Source organism: Palaemon carinicauda, chromosome 4 (assembly GCF_036898095.1).
Source record: "Palaemon carinicauda isolate YSFRI2023 chromosome 4, ASM3689809v2, whole genome shotgun sequence".
Lineage (NCBI taxonomy): Eukaryota > Metazoa > Arthropoda > Malacostraca > Decapoda > Palaemonidae > Palaemon > Palaemon carinicauda.
In genome coordinates this window covers 155,799,677-155,822,176 of record NC_090728.1, presented here as the reverse complement: position 1 = coordinate 155,822,176, position 22,500 = coordinate 155,799,677, and positions in this window count along the sequence as shown.

The following is a 22,500-nucleotide window of genomic DNA, read 5'->3' as shown; positions in this document are numbered from 1 at the left end:
CCAGTGATTATAGAGCATTTAGTAATCTATTAAACAATCGAAGATTTCATATTAAAGTCATAGTTATATCTCCCTGTCTTAACCTCTCCTGAACTTTTACATAGATTCCGTATTTCGTTTGAGCTAAAAGAAATATGATTTTTAATTTTTTTTTTATAAAGAGAGCCATGTTACTCATATATGTGCTTGGGAATTTGTTTTCTCACATTACGTACGATTCAAAAGTGAATAAAATGTTTAGCAAATTATTAGTGGGTTGAAACGATTACAAAGTTAAAAAAAAAAAAAAAACTGTTTATTTGCACACAGTTCATAGTCTGTACTTTCCTATCAACACCTCGTTATGGTTGGTAATTTAAGTTTTGGTGTAAAATCTAAGTAATATCAAGATCCATAGAGAAATTGAAATTAAATTCTTATAAAGGATTCAATTGTTCTTACTTACTTTGCTTATGCAGGTGGGTATGTGGAGATAGCAGATATCCATCTAAGGTTTTTTTTTATTACTTTTATTGGTTCAGGAAAACCCACAGTCAATGAATACGGCATGATCTTCCAGTCAATATCTTTTAAACACCACTGAATTTCATTAACTATGATACAAGTAATCATGTTCATGAAACTTATATATCAAAACAGTCTTAAGAGTTCTACAAAATCTTCAGTTTATAAGACTTATATTGATATTTTGTAGGCAAGAGCTTACCACAACGCATATCATTTTTTTTTTTTATTGTTGGTATTGTAATTGATTACCATACGAGTACATTTAATGTATTTGAGCCATTTGGAGCTCCTTATTGTGGTATAATTATTTTAAATGAAAACAGTATAATCCATTTTGGTTGTAATAAGTCAGCATGATAAATTAGCATACTGAAATAGAATATCCTGGTTGATTCCAAAAGTTCATATTGTGTATTAAAGAAAAAAAATCCTTATAGGTACCAGTTATATATAGCGGTATATTCTTGAATAAGTGATAAAATCAAAATATGTAGTAGTTGTTGGGAATCCACGTAATTGCTTACGTCCATCGAATTTTACACATGTTTCTTACCATTTTCTTTTATGATTACTCTTCTATTGGTAAGCTAAACGAAAAAGATGAAGCGATTTGTGACGAAATCTTTTGGAAGTATGTGACGCAATGATAAAACGTTTTATCCAAAACAAAACAAACAACGGTGTTAAGTTTAGGTTTTTGGAATTTTAAATTCCTCATGAGTTTGTTAGCTCACTATATATCATAACTGAATCATATCCTATGATGGGAATTTTTATTATCTAAGAAAATTACACGGTGACTTGTAAAAGCAAAGTTATCTTCTTTTTGAGAATTCCTAGATCAGTCCATTTTGTAGCTAAAAAAATAGATATGGATTATGATTGGGGTTTTATATCTAATAAAAGAGGAAGCCACTCTTCTTTTTGCAAAATCTCAGCTGCCTTGCACGAATCTCAGATCTCTAACCTGACTTCTAAGAACGCACGTTTCTTTTTTTCATCCAAGTAAGATATAAATTTAAAGTATCCTTATCAGCATGTTTGTTAGTCTTTTAAGAAACATACGGTTCAAGTTCTGTTTGGCACTTAAATTATTATCAAATAAATACTAGTAATTCATCCTCATTTTTTATATGATTTTTTTCTTAATATGTAGGTAATAAAAATAAAGATTACAAAACCTTTTATATTTTTTCCAAACTCTTCTATAATGTTTTAGAGCATGAAATTTCCTATCTTATTTAATATGAATAGTAAAAATTGGTCGATACACAAAAAAGTAGTCTCAATTTTTCTCTGAAAATTTCGTTTTGAGAAATCAGGCGTCAAAGTTTTTTTTTTTTCCCCTTAATCGCCTGATTAACTTTATTAGGTGATAGTTTTTTCTTTTAGGGGTAATTGTATTTTGAATCTGGGGATCATCCTAAGGACATAATCATCATATCTTAGGGTTATTTACTAATTAGTGGAGAGCACCACCCCTCAAACTCGGAAATATGTACGCTACTTATAACAAATGCCTACGCATGAGTAAGACGTTGCTAGCATATATGCTCATATGCTGACTTTCTGGGCAAATTTTACTATTCATACATCTTTCAACATGAATGTAACATAAAAAACTTCAATTATATAGAACAAAGAAAAATACAGGCTTCAATATTTCTGTAGTCATCAGTTGAATATGTTTCAGTATGCATAAGTATGGGCTTTTAGTTGTAATTTTCCTCGGGACTATGGATTATAAGGTCATAATCCTCATATCTCATGGTTATTTGATAAGCAGTGGTGAGCCCCTTTCTTCAGATCTCGAAATATACTGTATATACGTTGTTAGTATCAAAAGCCCACACATGAGTAAGACAGTGCAAACAATATTCTAGTCTGCGTATTTTCTAGACAAATTTTACGCTCTAGGCGTATTTAGTTATTGTCTTTGACACTTTTTGAATCGTTCAATATAGCCATGACCTGAGTGTATGTAATATATAAACAGAGACAAAAAAGTACGATGATAATAACATGAAAAAACGCAACATCCTTTTTTCCATGACATGATCGAAATGAAGAACTTCCGCTCTATTTTTTAGTCTTAATGAGAGAAAATGGTTAGCGTGAAGTTTATGGGAGACTATCATAAATATTTTTACCTAAAATTCTTGAAGAAAAATTAATTCTTTACTTACGCTGATAAGAAAGGAATTTCGTTAGAAATTGGATGCGCTTACGTACATATAAAAAAGGAAGTTTTAACTATAGAGAATTGTTTAACTAAAAAAAAACATTTGAAACATGAAATATGACTTTCTGCTAGCTGAATATACTATAGTCTGAATTTTCAAAATTACAAGGAGAGGTCGAAAGTGATATCCCTTTTCAAGCCTTCAATTGTGAAAAATAAATATTGTGGTGTTGTAATATGGAATCATGAGCTCAATATCCGTCATTTATTTGGTTGGGTTTGAGTTAATTAAAAGTATACAGGTGAAAATTTGAACTTAGAGCCTTGAATTATGAAGATCGTTCTATTTGAAAAGAAAAATAACCAAATGTACAGTACTCAGCTAAGACTGTGTCAACGAAGAGTCTCAGGGCAATGGAAATATCATTATTGACAGAACATCGCAATATCGTGATGAGAAATCCCCAGATATGAGATAATACCTTGAAGTCACTAATAAGAAATCCGACGCAGAATAAAGATAACGTTGTTTGTATATTTCCATGTGATTGATTAGTTTATTAATATTTTTTTTTGGAATTTTTGGCAGCTAAAAACAAATTGTAATAAGTTTTTTTCAGGAATAGATATCAACCTTCAATTTACCATTACTCATTTTATACGGAACATTTACTAATATTTTCATGCGTTAAAATGTGTGAATTATTTTTACCATACTTCTAGAGATTATAAAAGATCAAATTCTCCGCAAAATGCCTTTATTAGTTTAACTTTTAAACAAATTGAAGTTTTTCATTAGTTACGTATATTAGTGTCTATCGAATTAGGCTTTAAAAAAAGGAAGTGTATTTTTCTCCCTTGCGCTACATATATGAGAATACACATCTATAATTAAAATATTGGCGGTTTAAATGAAAGTCATATTCTGAAAATTTCCCGTTAGGTGACAATTTTGCTGTTTATTGAAAATTATTAAATTAGATTCCAAACTAAATAAATTTTGCTCCCAATATTCATAGATTGGTGTTAATTGTTGTTTGATTATGAAAAAAAATTACAAAACAAAATTGTTATAAAGTTATCATTAATAAAGTATACGAAATAAGATACTGTTTTTCATTACTAAATTCAATAGATTTGAACACAGTTTAGGTAGCTCTCTAGTTACGTGCAGTGTTACCTAAATATTTACATATAAGTAATGCAATAAAAACTTCAACAATATTCAAAATACCAAATTATTGACAATGTTCATAAAAGTCACACTAATATCAATCAATTCACTGTTAAAATAGTAATGCACTGAAGTACTTATACTTGATCAAGTTTAGTATATTTATTCAAGCGTATATTATACAATAAAAATTCTTGACAAATCAACTAAATAACCTCTTCCTCTAGTGTTTGGAGGACTTTTGAAGAATTAGGACGAAGTTAGTTAGGATTCACACTATATTTCCATAATTCCCTGTTTATTTTCGGATTTTAGCGCGTGCTTTTAGGTGAGTGTGTCCAATATTTGTCCAAGTTAATGGTGCATCCAACATCCCTGGAATATCCAAAACTTCAAAATAATTTACAAAAATACTTATTGTAGTCGCAGAAGATAGGATAGCCCTTTTTATAAACAAATATACCACACAATTTTCACAATGTCATTTTGTATAATGAAATGTGTCATCGAAATAACTATCACATAATCTCATTCGGTATTTGATTTATTTCTCGGAATTAATTCCCCAAATGATATAATCTTTCAAATTACCAATAGATAAGTGGTTTTATACCCAGTTGTTGTACACTAATGACATTAATAAAGTAGATTAACATTCATTTTGCAATGCATCAAGTGGATCTATTTATGTATTAGACAAAATATGGTTAATTGGAACAAATAATTGAAAAATGATGATTATCTCCAATCAGATATGAATGTACCCATGTAAAATTAAGTAATATTCTATATGAAGTAAATGTGAATTGTTTTAAACTCTGAAAAAAAAGTTAGGAGCTTATTTCTTGTCACATAAATGATTCAAATCATGGGTATATTTCACTGACTTAGGCCATGCCGTATATGTACACATGTGAACATACTAATATATATATATATATATATATATATATATATATATATATATATATATATATATATATATATATATATATATCTATGTCTATCTATCTATCTATCTATATATATATATATTTATATATATATATACATATATATATATATATATATATATATATATATATATATATATATATATATATATATATATATATATATATATAAAGAGAGAGAGAGAGAGAGAGAGAGAGAGAGAGAGAGAGAGAGAGAGAGAGAGAGAGAGAGAGAGAGAGAGAGAGAGAGAGCAGTACACATAACCTCACGAAAGAGTAGGTAGTTCTTTTGTGACCGAGTTGATTTTCAAAAATGTATTCCGTGGTTTTATTGAGCGAATCTTTATTTCTTTTATAAAGTAAATTGATTAATTGTTTTTTAAAATAAGCTTATTAGTAGCTTTTTCTCTAATAGTATATTTAATTGTTTTATTCATAGTACCTTTTTTGATGAGTATTGTTATCGGCATCCACATCCTTGAGAACTGGCACTATTGGTCTTTATGATGGGGGTAAATTTTCACTCCACGATCAAAGGCGAGTTACTGCATACATAGGACTGTAATCGCCGTGTGTCTTATAACTGTTCACCCCCAGTCCTCTAACTTCGATAAGTGTTGTTATGAAGGGAGGGTGGGCGTCAAGGGAACAATCTATTAACCATAAGAGATGCTGGTAGTGGAGGGTAACTCTCACATGGATGTTTTTTCCAGATAGTGTTTTCCTTGATAATGTTCTTCAGTTAGGGTAGGAATATGCTCAGTGATTTTCACAATACTTTATTCTTATCAGTTGGGTTTTAAAATATACACACACAGAAAAATGCTGCGACACACAAGTTAATCAATTGTGTATAGCAGAATGAATAATTTTGAGAATTTGAGTACACTATTGCCCATATTCGCTCAACCCTGACTGACGTGTTCTCCTCGGCAATCAAAACGTTTCTTATCTCCTGTATTGATGGCAGTTGTTCAGCTCGCTCTACGGTTTAGGTGGATAGACACTTTCGAGGGCGGAGTTATCTATCCTTGTTTTGGCTGATTGAGGCTGTGAGGTCTGTCCTTGGCTATTTCTCTTAGCCATATCGAACAAAATGGCTTCCTCTCTGGATTCAGTGAACACAATCTGGTGGAAATGCCAAGATTCAAGGTACATGATGAGGAAACATAGGGTGCGGAATTGCAGGTGTTTATTGAATTTTAATCTGTTAGACGGGAAATAGAAATGGTTAGGCAGCTGGATAATCTTCCAGTCTAGGACAGTTTATAAGTCTTTACTAATCATTGACGGGCAGAGGTCAGGGCAATAAAAATTACAAAGGATAAACTGTGTCAATGAGTTTAATATATTAATTGTCAGCTGGTCAGTGGAGATTTGGAAATAGGACTGTTTAATAATGTACGTAGGGATTTAGAGGAACACATATTTCATGAGATGTCAAAGATTTGGACAAATGCCAGTTGAATGATATGCGGGATATACGCCATTGGCAAAGCGCCTGGAGAAGCTAAGGAAAGTTTAAGTTAAGGTCAATTTACGAGATAGTGGAGCCACACTAATCCCCCCTGTGACTTCAAGAGTTGGAAAGCAAGCAAGAAAGCAATCTATATGACTATGGGGTTGGAGTAATCTGACAATTAGCAATGCGAACATTGATATCAAAGTGCAACATGACTAAAGTGAAAGGGATTGAAAAACTATGCATTTTGATATTAGACGGCAATGTTTGACTTTTGGTTATAGATACGCAAGTAAAATATAATTTTACAGTAACTCCGCTTGTCGTAAGGTATGTAAGCATATATCATCTCCTACGCCCATTGCCGCAAATTACCTTGGTTAGATTTTGTTAGACGTGTCTATGTCAAACTTTTGAATCAATACTTCTCCATTCATTATCTCCTACTTAATTTAATTGATTTAAATGTGAATAATCCAATATATTTGAGGGCAATTATTTTTGGAATGTAGGCCTGGGTCTTCCAACTCTTCTAGTGCCTTATGGAGCCCCACTAAACGTTTGATGAACTAAAATCTCTTGGGGAGTGCAAAGAGCATGCCCAAACCATCTCCATCTACCCCTCATCCTGATCTCATCCAAATATGGCACTCGAGTAATTTCTCTTATAGACATTGTTTCATTATCATATCATGACTCAAGTCCATAGAGTAACACTGATCTCACTAGACTGATATGTAGTCTGATTTTTGTATGTAATTCCAGGTGATTTGATATCCAGATTTTACTTAACCTAGCCATTGTCTGACTTGCTTTTTTCAATATTTTACCAAACTCCAATTATAATGACCCTATATTGGAGATCATAGTTCCTAGATACTTAAAGGATTCCACCTCATTAATCCTTTTTCCTTTCAATGATATTTCATCTTCCATTGCATACTCCGTTCTCATCATCTCTGTCTTTCTTCTATTTATCTTGAGCCCAACCTCGTGTGATATTTCATGTATTCCGGTAAGTAAGCATTTTAAGTCCTGTGGTGTTCTGCTAATAAGGACAGCATCATCAGCATACTCTAGGTCTGCTAATTTCCAATAACCATTCCAGTTCAATCCCCACCATCTACAGTATATATATATATATATATATATATATATATATATATATATATATATATATATATAAATGTTACGCAAAATGTAGATGATTGCTTAATGTGTACATTTTGCGAGAAAGTTGCAAAATGTACACATTTGGAAATTGCGCTTGCCAAATGTAGATGATTAACCACATATGGCAAAATTTTGCCATTTAAAAAAAAAAAGCAACGGTATTTTGACGATTGTACACAATAGGCAGAATGAAACAAGAATAAAAGAGAATTAGTATCTATTGTTCAAACTAAAATTAGTATTTATTGCTCAAGCTAAAAGTGATTGACACTACTTTAACACTTAAATATTGCTACAAAAGCGACCAGGGTGGCAACGAGTTACATTTTAATAGCTTATTTGTGCAGGAGCATCTGGAAGTTGTGCAATTTGGTTTACAGGCACACTTCACATACCCTTGGCCTCTTGTGTACCTGGTTACGGTGGTTCTCAAAGCCATTTCAACATCGGGAACCTCATCTGGGGTGAGGAGCTTCTCCTTAACGGGGTCCATGTCAGCTGCCGTGTACCTGGTGGTTATGCGTCCTTCTCTGCAGCCTACCTGGTACAGGTCCTCGTCTCTCTGCAGTACCACAACCAGGAGGTTCCTGCTGTCACTCGGCCCACGATCAAACTCGGGAACTTTCTACGTCACGTCGTCACCCACTTCTAGGGCACTTAAGAGGTGTTTCGCTCTCCTTGTCATTCTAAGTACGGTTTTTTCTTGGCCGGCTGTAGCCAGTTGCCGAGCTTCAGCTAATTGCGGCGCCTCTTCTCCATCTTGTTCCTCTTCTCCTTCCTGTTCTTCCTCTCCTTCTTGTTCTTCTTCATCAGCCGCCCCTTCTGCTTCATTTTGGAGGATGGTGTCTAAATATTTTTTAGTTCTTATAGTGCCGAGCATATTAGGTGGAATAACAGTGGATGCTAGGCCTACCTTGGGCTCGATCCCGAACATGACTTTAATTGGACTTGTTTTTATGGTTTCATGTTACGAAATGTTTATTTGCCACTGAACAAAGTGGACTCCAACGCTCCACCTGCTGGACTTGTTTTTGTGCATCCAAATTTTTAATTTGTCTTGAATGACTCATTTCAATCTTGCAACTGCACCTTGGCTTTGTGGGTGGCGCAGCCGACCAGTGACGAGCTCAAGTTCAGGCCAGAGCGTAGACAACTCTGATATAACGGCATTCACAAACTATCTCCCGTTATGCGAGTGCAGGATAACGGGAGCGCCAAAGGTAAAAAAATATTGGGAGAAGCGTGTTAGCAAACTCCTCAGCTCGTTTTGATGTAAGCGGCCGCATCACACAAAACTTGCTGAAATGTTTGATGAAGGTCAGAATATATTTAAATTCCCCATCAGGTAATGTTTGAAAATTGATCAAGTCAATTTGGCATCGAGAAAAAATAGTCTCGCTTCTAACAGGCTTCACCACCAGACCTTTATGTACTCTACGTTTTTTCTTCTCTTGACACTCAATGCAAAAACTTATGAATATCTGGCAGCAATGCAGAGTCAAAGTAGCCCACTTCTTTTGTCCTTCTTTGAAAGTTTTCTTTTCACCCCCATGACCCACAGCTGAATGCGTGACCGAAATGGCCTGATGAACTTCTTCAAAGCACAAAATAAACTTAAATTAAGTTTCCAATTCTTTACGCTTCCGAATAAGTCGGTCATCGTCACCAGCTCTGAGAATTTCGAATCTTTTTTTCATCTTATAGTCATCGCTGGTTTTAGGCCCTTCCTTTTCAATTTTAAGCAGCTGAGCTATCCACTGTGCACGTTTCTCTTTCCGAGGAATGACCACATTGTCATTCTTAGACTGTAAAAAGTTGTCCAACTTCTGCTCAAACTGCTCTTTAAAGTCTGACATGCCACTTGTGAGTTGGTAGGACAGACCTCTGTAGTAGCAGGGAAGATGAGGATTTAACTGCTCTCCTCCTTGCCCAACTGCACGATTTCAGCTCGTAAACAAGACACACACACAAAACACACAGACACATTATATATATATATATATATATATATTTATATATATATATATATTTATATATATATATATGTGTATATATATATATATATATATATATATATATATATATATATATATATATATATATATATATCCCACACACAGTTTTCAGCATTCATGTTAATTATTTCAATAGTTATCAGGCGAGAGAGCATATTTTCATATTTCTATATTTGTTCAGAATCTCCGTAGGATTTCAAACAACTTCGGTTAATACTTACTCAACAGATACAAAGCTTCACTTTTCAAATTTTTTTTCATTAGTTACATACTCGATGAAGTCAGAAATAATCATGTGAACTTTGAAAAAAAAATGCTTTTGCATTCCATAGACCAAATAATAATGATTCGAAATAATGTGCAGGAAAACCACTCATGCTAAAGAGGGTAAAATAATTTCAAGGTGAAACTTTTTATGCATAGGGTACTGGCGTATTTTAATATATTTTATTTTTTTTTATTTTTAGAAACAATTTGACGAAAAGACTACACCCAAAATCAGCATAGTATTGTATAAGAGTTGAATGGCGCTAGAGGGGTTAAATTCCAACAACGTGGTTTTATATGTTGATGGTGAAGATTTATGTTACCCAAAAAAGTTGAAATTTTCTTCAATTTGATATTATCCAAATTTCTTCGAAATTCTCCTGCATACATTTTAATATTTTTATGGGTGATAATGATATACCAAAAAATTATTTCTTCTATGGAATAAGCCGAATTCGAGCCGTCCCAAGAAACAATAAAAAAAGGTTGAGCAGCAAATGCTCTATTTGTACATTAGTTTTAACCGGGAAATAACATATTCGGTATTGAAATACTATATGACTAAAGTGCATCATGAATGAAAATGTTTTTTTATAAGCAGTAACATTGAACATTAATGATTCAACATCTTTACTTTGTCAATATATATGGCGAAGTTCAGCTTTTCAGTTAGACTGCTAGTTTGAAAATGGAACAGAACACACACAATATACTGAAATGATGCCTGGTTTTATTTTAGGCAAATTTCACAATGGTACCCATATAAATTCCATTGAAATGTCAAAAGCCAATAATTTATCATCTTTTTTTCTCAACCTTCCATATATCATGTGAAACTAAGCAATATTTTTCCGCAATGATGAGCAGCATCTTGCTAAGATTTCCATTTCAAATTATCTAACAATCTCTGGAACTGACACTTGTATTTCAAATTCCATTTCCTTTGACGTAGTTTCTTGATTTTCACAAAAAGATCCATAAAAAAAAGTCAAATTGAATTTATAAATGCAAAATAATTTTAAATTTTGTAATTCGTTTATCCATATATTTTCAAGTGACTAAATTTTGCGAGGGATTAGTGAAAGACTTAACTTTTCAACAATGACTTTATATTTATGACGGGTAATTTTGAGAAAAGTAACCATTTTCAATGTATTAAATTGTATAGTTATTAAGTTTTTAAATTGTAAAATAAAGTAAGCTTTAAAATATAGTTTTTGAATATCACGGTAGTTTAAATATTCGGTTATTGAAAATTATTCACAACGAATTCTCAAATTGTTCAACAAATACACTTAGTATGTTTTCTTACATAGAAAATTATACACATATACACACAAATATGTATATATACACATATATATATATATATAAATATATATATATATATATATATATATATATATATATATATATGTATGTATGTATATATATGTATATATATATATATATATATATATATATATATATATAAATATATATGTATATATATATATATATATATATATATATATATATATATATATATATATATATATACATATATATATACACATATATATATATATATATATATATATATATATATATATATATATATATATATATATATATATATATATATATATATATATATATATATATATATGATAACAATTCAAACGACTACAAGAATTATAGCAGTGTAATATACGTTGATAAAACACTATTGTAGGTCGGAAGGACGAGCTACGATCTCACCTTTTGTCATGTCAACTTAAAGTCGTTGGATGAATCATAGCAGTAAAATAAACTTTAGCTATTGACTTAATTGAACAGGTTTCAAATGTCTTTATACAGTCATATCTCGATGAATGTGAAGTTGAAAACAGTATTGAGATTTATTGACATGAATAGATATAAATTTAAAATGGATGGGTATGGAAACTCGCATTAAGATGAAATCCAGTCTTACTGTACAATAAATGCTAGGAGCCAACTAATTTAATTAATAGCAAAAGGTCTACATAATTCAGTTAGGGAAATTCATAAGTGGGTGCATATTAAATTACCGAAGATATGTTTGATACATTTAGTTCTGAGCCATTATTTGTATGAACCATATATATTAAAAAGGTTATCTCATTCCGAATAAGGATCGATTGAAATTCGAACTAGATATATAACTCGAAGAGAAAATTGTTGAATACATAAGGGAAACAATATTCCCTATTAGCTAGGTATACTAATAACGAAATCCTTTCAGTTTTTATTCCAAGAAGACTCCACATCTTTCTCATTTGTCAGAACAAAGCTTTCCCTTACAAGCTAGCACTGTATGCTACATATCACTGGATCACTTATAGGATATCAGGATCCTACAAAGGAACCATCCCTAATGTGCAACTTTTATTATAAAAATAAATATTTCTTTCTCGCATTCTTTTATTTTATGGTTCTAAGATTTTCTTTTCTAGACATTTTTTACAATTATAAATATAGGAGAGAAAAATATGTTCAATAGGCTAAGTAAAAAAAAAAAAAATCCTTGGTTTATGCTTCTGTTGAGTTTCATTACAATCCATATTGCGGAGTAATTATCTAAACATAAAAAGCATTGGTCACAATAATAATAATATTAATAAAAATAATAATAATAATAATAATAAATAAATAAATAAATGAATAAATTATTAATTAAATGTGCAGAACATTTTGAGCCACTAATTAAGTAATTCATATATATTCCTGAATGTAAATAAGACTGGAATTGCGTGCCGAGATCGTTATTCCCCACACGTATAAATTCGATTGAGTGTCCACCTGTGTCTCATCAAGTAGGATGAATATTCTATTTCTGTCACGTAAATGTTTCCAAACTGTCTAATCTGCAGCGGGATCCGGGAACCAAATAATACGGATTTTCTTATAATTCACAACTGCGGTTCTCAAAGAAAGATTTACACAGCGGGTTTGGAAGCACAGATTAGAGAGAGTAGATATTGTAAAAGGCAATCTTTTTTTGATAATTCAAGAAGTTGGCCAAAAGTAAGATTTGATTTATTAAGTCGTTTTTACATACACACATGCATACATACATACACATATATGTGTATATATATATATATATATATATAAATATATGTATATGTATATATATATATATATATATATATTTATAAATATATATATATATATATATATATATATATATATATATATATATATATATATATATATATATATATATATATATATATATATATATATATATATATATATATATATATAATTTCAAATTTAAGTCGTTAAACTAAACACGGGGTGGCTCCAGACAAAATAACACAACTATCGTTGCTACATAATCCCTTGTGAATGAGGTGTCTGCGAATGACCAAAAAATATAGTAATACTATAGTAGTATCATCTTTTGACAAAGAAAAGTACATCTTGCACAGACTTGCTCCTTCTTGATATCAATTTTTTTTCCTATTCCTATTAGCGACGGTTTTACATAGTCTTCCATACCAACCATATCATAAAAAAAAATAATAATAACAACAACAACAACAACAACAACAACAACAACAACAACAACAACAACAACAACAACAACAACAACAACAACAACAACAATAATAATAATAATAATAATAATAATAATAATAATAATAATAATAATACTAATAATAATAATAATAATAAAACTGCATACTACCTGAAACCCACACTATAAACCACCAGTCCATCAGCATTGTCAGTAATAGAAAATAATGATAGAAATAATAATAATAATAATAATAATAATAATAATAATAATAATAATAATAATAATAATAATAATAATAATAACTGTTGAAAAAACAGCTATACTTTTTTCTTTTTTTTAGGACAATGCATCTGTTAGCCTCTAATCTATACATTCAGCAGATTTTTTTTTTATGGCCATCGTAGGAAAACTTCTGACTGGTTTTCATCTTACAAATCTTAGTTTCCATTATATTATCAGAGTGTCTGACTTCAAAAAGTTTATATCACTTAGTCTGCTGCCTTCAAGTTTTCAAAGAAGAAAAGGATATATTGGGCAAATTTAGGTAATTAAGGGGAATGGAGCATCATTACGGGAGACATAAATCTCCGCAGCATAATACTCGAGAATCATTATAAATTTTCTTGGCAAGAAATTACGTAAACCTAAACCCTAATATCCTAAAAGCAGATTTCGAGTATTTAATGGTTGCAAAATTAGCCAGAACGAAGGTTGATGATTGGAATTAACTAGAACGATACCATCACTTTTAAAATTAATGATTTAAAGTTAGTCGCATTGAAAATTATCGAATGGGTATTATTCAAGTTGCATCGTAAAAAATACAATTAATCCTCTCATATGCCCACCATTCGATTCCTCCACTTGAGTTAGTTCATCCCTATCAAAATCTACAAAGCAGGAATGAGGATTGCAATCGAAATATTTTTCAATGATTTTTATTTTTCTTACTGTTAAAGCTATTACGAATAACACGAGGCAAAAAAGCACAGCAATCACTACTACATAAGCCCTTTATGTAGACTTGTGAATGAGGTCTCTGTGAATAGAAAAAAATTAATACCGTAGTAGTATCACCTTTTGCCACGAAAAGTAGCTCTTGTACACATTGCTCCTCCTTGATATTAATTTTTTTTTTCTAATTTTCCTATTAGTGACGGTTTTACAGTCTTCATTACCAACCAAATAATAATAATAAAAATAATAATAATAATAATAATAATAATAATAATAATAATAATAATAATAATAATAATAATAATAATAATAATAATAATAATAATAAAAGTAAGAATAATAATAATAATAATAATAATAATGATAATAATAATAATTATACTAATAATAACTGTCGAAAGCTCATAATAATTTACTGGAAAGAACCCTTATTATTCTATTAATTTATAACAATGCATATGCTACCCTCTAATCTACATATCCAACTTTCTTTTTTCTTTTAGTGCATGGCCTTAACAGGAAAAATTCTGACTCCTGTCCATCTTGCAAATCGTAGTTTCTATCATATTATCAGAGTTTCAGACTTTAAAAGGTTTACATCACTTAGTCTGCTGCCTTCATGTTTTCAAAGCAGAAAGGGATTTATTGGGAAAATTTAGGTAATTAAGGTGAATGGAGCATTACGGGAGACATAAATCTCCGCAGCGTAATACTCGAGAATCATTATAAATTTTCTTGGCGAGAAATTACGTAAACCTAAACCGTAATATCCGAAAAGCAGATTTCGAGTATTTAATGGTTACAAAATTAGCCAGATCGAAGGTTGATGATTGGAATTAACTAGAACGATATCATCACTTTTAAAAATTATGATTTAAAGTTAATCGTTTTTAAAACGACCAAATATGTATTATTTGAGAATAATCTTTCATATGAATTGAAGTTAAATCATTGGTTTTGTTAGAATTAATGAATTTTTAATAGGTGCTTTTTGATCACCAAGTATTTACTAAAATTCTGTTTCACCACTGGGTGTTGAATTGCCTGCATTGTTTAAAGAAGCGTAAAATTACACAACCAGTATATTGTATTTTAAAGATGTAATTTACCAGGCAGATAAGAAATTTGTATAATGACTATTAAGAGAAAATAGACAATTGCCATCTAAGTGCTTTAAAATACTGTCACTTTGATTTCCGTACTTCTCAAGCTATTATCAGAGCCACCTAGCTCCATGTCTCCATTTTTACTACGATTGACATCTCATGATAACAAGGATTTTAACGATTTTCCCCCATTTTTTTTTTTTTTTACAGATTCTCTTTTAAACTACTCAAAAGAAGTGCGTTTGAATTTGTTCTACAAGAAACGCTCTTGATGTTTACAGATTTTGATAACCAATTGCATCTTAAATTTTGTAGTAAAATACAATACGGATAAGAATGTAAAATATAGATAAAAATTGAATCAATTTTATATGAAAAGTTTGACATATAAACAAACATATCATCTTGGAAATGGTAATATGGCAACTTCACTTAAACTTCAAAGGATAACAAATTCTTTAAAGTTTTAAAAAAAATCTACAATTGATAGCATTATTATATCTCCAAGCATCAGTCATTGAAAGGACCCATTAATTTGCTGGTAGACTATTCAAGGGATCACTTCTTTATGTTATCGAAGAATTTATATTAATGAATGAATTTCTATTACAATTACTCCGACCCAACACTCGTCCTAAGTAATATTTTTAACAGAAATTTTCCTTCAGAAAAGAGAACGCGTGTGTTTATTGATTGTTCTTTTACATTTATTACATTGTCATCTGCTTCATTTAAACATTCTGCTTTTATTATTATTATTATTATTATTATTATTATTATTATTATTATTATTATTATTATTATTAACATTATTATTATTATTATTATTATTATTATTATTATTATTATTATTGTTATTATTATTATTATAAGTTTACTAAATGCACTAGATGTAGGGTATAACAGTGCAAAGATTTTCAACTATTGGCTGTTTCTTCCACTTTATTAGCGATATTTTTTAGTTATAAACTATTAACGTCGTTATTATTATTATTATTATTATTATTATTATCATTATTATTATTATTATTACTATTATTATTATTATTATTAATATATTTTTATTATTATTATTATTATTATTACTATTATTATTATTATTATAGATATTTAGTAATTACTGTTAGAAGGAGGTCACTTTTAAAGGATAAAAGGTGTGTAAAAGCATTATCATCATTAAAAGTAAGCGGTAGCACTCAGAAAGATTTCACTATCACAACACTAAGACAGTTTCAGGTTACAGGATATAGATGTGTTAAAAAACCAGGTTTCAGGGAATCAAAGGATATAAAACCTTGCGCTTAATTAAGGTATGTGTGCTTAACAAAATTGTAAGAATGGCAAAATACGGTTCGTTATATTGAATAACAATGCAGAAAATTTGGGCAATGCAGAACAGTTAGACTCAATTAACACGAAACAGAACACAAACTATTTCCGTAAATTGTTCAATACTAGCGGAGCAAATGTTAATTCAGAATTTTGTTGCTGTGTACATAAGAGTGGTGTAATAAACAAAGAATGTAAAACATGTTTCGTGTAGTGAAATAGTTTTTCATCGTTTGAGATCAGGTTGAATTCCCCCTTTTCAAGCTTTGCTCCTATAATTCTTTTTGGGAAGAAATTCATTGTCGCTTATCTCTATATTTTTTTGGGGTTGGTGGGTATTGTGTTGAACTGAGAATTTTAAGAGTGAGTCTTTTTGGGGTGCAATCAGAGAATTTAAATATCTTTGGATGCTCTGTATACAGAGAATAAAAAGCGTGTGTCAGCAGCTCCATTACTTTCATACTTATCAAATGGTTAGTTCAACTTCAAGTATAGAATTGCTGAGCGACTCTCTCTCTCTCTCTCTCTCTCTCTCTCTCTCTCTCTCTCTCTCTCTCTCTCTCTCTCTCTCTCTCAGTGAATTTTGCTGGTTTAGGTTTGACCGATGCATCCACATGATGACAATGACGGGCTGACTTGTTCGCTTGTTGAAAACTCTGGAAGTGAGATGCAAATATTTGAAACCTACGAAGAGACAGAGGAAATTGTTTCTAATATTACAATATATATATATATATATATATATATATATATATATATATATATATATATATATATATATATATATATATATATATATATTTATATATATATATATATATATATATATATATATATATATATATATATATATATATACACACGTTAGAAGAAAACAATGCTAAATCTAAAAGTTTTCACTTTGATATTGTAGTTAATCATGTGTTAGACATGTAACTAATTTTCTGTCACTCACATCAATGTGTTATACATTTTGAATATATATTCTCTTGTGAAAGATGTAAAGCAAATTAAATTTTATATCAATTTTATTATTGTTTTTATGATTTTTATTAATGTTAATATTTTAATATTATTATTATCATTATTTTTATTATTATTATTATTATTATTATTATTATTATTATTAGTAGTAGTAGTAGTAGTAGTAGTAATACAAATTTTCCATAGAGTAAGCATCAAAACGATCTACACACACACACACACAACATATTCTCATGCAAGTTTAAAATCATTGGTACACGCAAACCCCACTTTCAAGTTAAATTTTTTAAGTGTGTATGTATATATATATATATATATATATATATATATATATATATATATATATATATATATATATATATTTATATGTGTGTGTATAAAGTGCCAAATAAATTAATGTCTAAGCTAAACAATTTTCATGCAAGTTTTAGATAATTGGGAAGTGCAAACACCATTTGCGAGCCTGTTTTCCAATTTATATATATATATATATATATATATATATATATATATATAGTATACACACACATATATATATATATATATATATATATATATATATGTATATATGTGTGTGTTGTGTGTTTGTGTGTATATATATGTATATATATATATATATATATATATATATATATATATATATATACAAAATGTGCCAAGTAAGTTGGAATCCAAATTAATCAAACAGAAGTAAAATACCTTTTATTTTCTTTAGTTTTATCATTCTTTTCTTTCTTCTCCTGTATTTCACTGACATTTCTCTTTTTCTTCATCCTCGAGATCGCTCCTTTTGCATATTTCAGCAGCATTGGAAACAGAATTGAAGGGGACAATGTCTCTCGTGGCACTACACAACAAAAAACAACATAAGAGGACTTTTCCTCCCGAAAGGAAAGACAGATACTCCTAGCAAAAGTTTCTTCTTCTGGGATTATTCTCTCTTCAAAATATAAGGTGGAGAAAGACATTATAAACTTCAGGGAAATTAAAATGCATTAAGTTCAATATTCAGTTTTCAAAATTAAAGGGCAAATTTCAGGCAAATAGGTGTATAAAAACTGTGAATCTGAATTTTTGTGAAGCTAATTCTTTTTTTCATTCCAGAGGATGGTTTATGACTATTACACACACACAAACACACACACACACACACACACACACACACACACACACACACACACACACACACACCTGGGACTCCTCCTTCATATCCAGAACAGATTCCATTACTTTGTCAACTAGAGTCTTTGTAAATTTCTAAGTCTTTGTCTTATTCTGGTTCTTAAAAACTTCACTCGTCTTCGTTAAACGATATCCATTCAGCAAAGACTTTAAGTTCGTCTTTGAAACTTTATTCCAAAATTCACTGCCTTTTCGTCCAAATGACTTGACCCCATTTTATCACCTTCCTTTGAAATTCCTCTTTTAATCAGCACAGTTCTTGAATTTTTTTTTTTAAATAGCAAGATTTTTTTTTTTGAATTTTCCATAACTTATGTTTCCTGTGTTATTTAAATTATTGTTATTATATATTTTTTGGCTCACGAATAATAACTTTGTGTAGCTAAATAGAAGATCTCTTTAGAAATTATTTCCCTTATTCTCTAAAAGAAATAGTTCTCTCTCCTCTCTCTCTCTCTCTCTCTCTCTCTCTCTCTCTCTCTCTCTCTCTCTCTCTCTCTCTCTCTCTCTCTCTCTCTCTCTCTCTCTCTCTCTCTCTCTCTCTCTCTCTCTTAATGCTTATTATTATAGACTTTTATTATACCACATAGCGTACCTAGCTAAATTTATGTGTTATTTTATTGCAGTACTAGATTCAATGTTTGGATCTTATAGCTTTTTGTCAAACCTTCAAAAAGTATGTTTTATTATTACAAAGCTTGGAAGATTGACTCGTGTCATGGTAGCATATTGGAAACCTCCCTGCATTGTGGTCCACTGGACTGGGGTTCGAGACCCGCTATAGCTCGATAGTTTCTTATAGTGTCTGCAACCTCGGTACCTTGTGAACCAGGGAATACTGGATGGGGAAACCTATAGGTGTACCTGTTGAGACGTCACTTGCCATTGCTTGACCTTTCCTGGTCATAGCTTAGGTGGAGAGAGGGTTTGAGTGTTGATCATAGTATATATGGTCATTCTTTGGGCATTGTCCCTGTCCCTTGCCTCTGCCATTCATGAAGAACGGCATTTGAACCTTTAAACCTTTAATAATTATTACCCTTCTTTTTTATGGTTCTTTAATTCCTTAGAAATACTGGAAATAATCGTTGAATAATGTTGTTCAAATAGAAGTTTCTCCAATAACTCATTTACATTTAGAAAAACTCATGGTTATATGAAAGGGATTAATCTAGAGTCACTTTGAGGAAAAAAATGATGAAATTAAATGTATGGTAAACTATACAGAATATAAAAATATTAAATCTTTTATAAGTTTGTGACAATAAATTCTTGATTTTGTATTAGTCACCAGTGCAACCGTGCTTAACCCATTCCAAAATGGGAAAAAAACTCTAATAAAAGAAGAGAATCCGTAGGATTATAGACATAATGCATACCAAAGAGGGATATTATTATTATTATTATTATTATTATTATTATTATTATTATTATTATTATTATTATTATTATTATTATTATTATTATTATTATTATTATATGCTAAGCTACAACCGTAGTTGGAAAAGCAGGATAATATATTAGTTTGCATGTTTATTTATGTATATTATACCTCTATCGTATATAATTTTACTTATAATCTCCTGAAAAAAAAATAACCACTTTGAAATTTAATTTAATTAGTAAGTATACAAAATTAATATTACAATAGAAGAAAAAAAAAATAAAGTAAAGCATATCGATGTTGCGAATCCTTCATGAAATACCCCAGAGCGAAGATATTTTGGGAAGGCGGCAGTATTCGACCGAGATAATATTGAAGTCGAGAGCAATTTTTCCTAAGGGTTCCTTTAGCGGAAATGATAAGAGTTCTTCTTCTCCCGATTGCTTTATTCTTATCCATTTTGGTCGAGGGAAAGGACCCACATTGGAAGCTCTAGAAAATTGGGATATTTATGCTGATGCAAATTTCGGTTTTATTGTATTAGATTAGAATTATCCCTAATAAAAGCATAAAATATAATTAATCCTATTCAAGGATCACGTTAGTGAAACGTTTTATTGTAATGTGGCTATACCATATAGTTTCTTATTCAAATGATTATGAAAGATTTTCAAACAGCAGTTTTTGTAGCAAAATTTCTCTTAAATGTCGTATTTTACAATAAACAATTATTTTAATCCCTATACATCGTGAAAATTTATTCTCACAAATTGAATAACCCGTTTGAAACTTGAAGATTGAACCAAACTTCCTTAGTTTTCTTGATAATAGAAAAATTCCAAAAGTTTATGGAGGTTTGAATGATTGCTACATCAATGGATATCATAAACACCTTGAAAACAAAACTAAAACACAAGCAATCTAAAACCCATTAATGTGAGAATTTATAAAATACAATATATTTATACGCCTTGTTTCTTACTAGGATGAAAGATGGAAAATGTAGATGTAATTTAACTTGTAAAATTTATAGTATACAAAATTGCTGGATATATTATTGATAATACATGATGCTTATGCCAATGCATGAACAATACATGTCAGCTTTTAGTAATTTATGAGGAAACACGATAACCATGAAAAAATTACAGTGGCCTATCTCTATATATGTGCATTTACTGTATAAACTGTATGTGTGTACATTTATAGGTTACTTATCTCTCTCTCTCTCTCTCTCTCTCTCTCTCCCTCTCTCTCTCTCTCTCTCTCTCCTCTCTCTCTCTCTCTCTCTCTCTCTCTCACCTTTTATATACACTCATATATGTAATATATAAATATGTGTTTGTGTGCATGTAATTTATATATATATATATATATATATATATATATATATATACATATATATATATATATATATATATGTGTGTGTGTGTGTGTGTGTGTGTATATAATAATAATAATAATAATAATAATAATAATAATAATAATAATAAATGACCGATAAAGGGTTCATCGATAATCTTCTTCTTATTCTTGTTTTTATCTGTTGCTTAGCAGTTAATTGGCAATTAGCAAAACAAAGGAATCGTACTCAAAATAAAGGATTGCAACATTGTTTGGCAATATTGAAAAATTCTGAGAAAAGTTAATCAGAAATTATGTTTTTTAATTATAAACATATATTAGGTATAAAGTATTGAACATTATAATTTTCTTAACTATAAAGATTAAGTTCAACTAAGTGGCAAGCATCGTACTTTTTATTTACATAGTAGTGTACCCGAGTTGTAAAAAATGACAACCATATATTTGGATTTGAGATGAATATATAAACGCCCTCACAAATTCAACCCTTTTCACTCTCTATAATCTCCTAACTACAACACGTCAGTTGTGGTTTCTGAGTGTACCTCTCCGAGCACCCCCTCTCTCCAATGTATTACTACTCTCTATACCCTCCTACATGAGAGAGTGGAATTGACCAAGCAGTCACACTTCTGCCAATGCCGCTCAATGTGACCGTAAAGAATATATATATATATATATATATATATATATATATATATATATATATATATATATATATATATATATATATATATATATATTATTCATATTATATATATATGTGTGTATCTATAATTGAAACCAATCACGTTCTCTGTTTTATGTCGGAAAGATAAAAAAATGGTTCATTAGAATTGAATGAAAATTCCATACACATTGTGCTCTATACAACTCTTGCCCATACTCTCAGATATCCTAAGAATGAAGGATTTTTTTATTCAATATCTCC